The sequence below is a fragment of the Tenrec ecaudatus genome, assembly GCF_050624435.1.
Source record: "Tenrec ecaudatus isolate mTenEca1 chromosome 4 unlocalized genomic scaffold, mTenEca1.hap1 SUPER_4_unloc_13, whole genome shotgun sequence".
NCBI lineage: Eukaryota > Metazoa > Chordata > Mammalia > Afrosoricida > Tenrecidae > Tenrec > Tenrec ecaudatus.
The window spans coordinates 372,321-374,400 of record NW_027457590.1 but is presented as its reverse complement, the minus strand read 5'-3'; positions in this window follow the sequence as shown (position 1 = coordinate 374,400).

Below are 2,080 nucleotides of genomic sequence, written 5' to 3'. Positions count from 1 at the left end.
TAGTTTGCTATTCATACCTTATTTCAGTTTAGCTTAATAACCCATTCCCTTGTTTTCTTTATCTCTGGGGAAAATAAGTATCACTAATTGGAGCAGGATATGTGAAAGTACTGCAAAAATAAAACACACCATGCTAATATTAAAAAAAAAAAAAGAAAGCTGATGGTACCTCTTCTATCAAAAGATATAGCATCTGGGATCTGAAAGGCTTGAGGTTAAACAAGCAGCTGTCTAGCTGATAAACAAACCCACATGGAAGAAGCACACCAGCCTGTGTGATCATGAGATGGGATCAGGTAACAGGCATCAGAAGACCCAAAACACACACACACACACACACCCCACACACACCCCCCAAATCCATCAGTAGATAATGGAACATCTCCTTGCAAAAGGGTCACAAGGGATGAGTCAACTAGGATGCAGTATAACACCAATGAAATATACAATATTCCTCTGGTTCCTTGAGGTTCCTCACGCCCCACTACCATGACTCCAGTCCTGCCTTTCACTGCGGGCTAGACCAGAACATGTACACAGATACAGATAAGAGCTCCAGACACACACTGAATCAAGGAATAACAATGGAAGTAGTGATACCAGGAGGGCAGGAGAAAGGTGACTCCAATGATTGACACATAACCACACCCCCACCCCAGGGGGACGATCAACAGAAACCAAGGGTGACGGGAGAGAGTGGTTGGTTAAGATATGAAAATAATAATAATTTATAATTTATCAAGGGGTCAAGGTGGGGTGGGGAGGGAGGGGAAAAAGAGGGACTGATATTTTGACCCTGGCCTCTAAACCCCTGATAAGGCCTGACCGTGGCAGCCTGCTCTCTGCTGGCTCCTCTAAGCCCCATGTCCATCACATGGCTGGTTCATTTTCTGTCAGCGCCCACGTAACTGACATATCTCCCCCACTTGCCTGAAAAGACAGCCAGGAGATCACCTCGCTAGGGTTTGGGATCAACGGTGGCCCTCTCTCCTTTGGGGACTGCCTACACCAGAGGAGCTCTTAACACTGGTCTCACTTCATGCCCTGCCTTGCCCTAGGGGCTAACTGACCTTGGGGCACAGCAAGGCCAGTATCATCACAAGGGCATACGGACTGCACCGCTTGGCCTCCTAGTACAATCCTGCCCCTTGAGAGTCCCTGGGGTCTAATAGTAAGGGCTCAAATAGAAAGTAAATGTTTAGAAAATAATCTTGGCAACATATGTACAAATATGCTTGATACAATTGATGTATTGATTGTTATAAGAGCTCTAAGAGCCCCTTTATTAGTCTAGGTACTTTGGAGAAATAAATCTACAGCAACTTGTGTATAAGAGAGAATTGTATGTAAAGGTTAAGTGCGCATCAAGAAAATATCCCAACCCAGTGCTGCCCAAGCCCACAAGTCCAACATTAACCCATTAGGCCAATAACAGTCCACAAAGTCCTGCTCCATCTCACAAAACAGACACAATGATGTCGACTGCAGAGGAAAGCTGAGTCAATGAATATGTAAGCATCTCAGCGCTGGCAGGGGTCTCCACGTGGGTGCTCCAGCACCCAGGGCTGCATCGGGGTACGTTCATGTGGCTTCTCCCTGGGGATGTCTTGCAGGAAGTCTGTCTTGCAAGCTGAAGCAGGGAACTGCGAAAGCAGTTGCACCCTGGTGTGACCACAAAGCAAGAGACCCGAGAACTAGAAAGGTGAGGCTCACTGAGCCATTTATCCCTCTGCCCTTCAATTAACCCCACATGTGCTTATCGGCCAGGTTGGCACAATAAACTAACTGAGTCCCCAGTAGTATGATCTTTTAACTTTAAAAAAGAGCAAATGGACTAGAATTGAATCAGAAAGAGTTCATCAGTGAGATTAAAGAAAATCTCTCAACCTAATTTGGTAAAGGAATAATTTTTAAAATAGACAAGAAAATCTAGAGAAAATCACAGAATTCTGTGGGACAACATCAAGTACATTATGTGTGATTGGACAAAAAAACAGGAAGAAACAAACAAAACAATCAAAAGAGCAGAGAGAAGGAAACTTCCTTAATATATCATGACATGGTAAAAAATGTACTCATG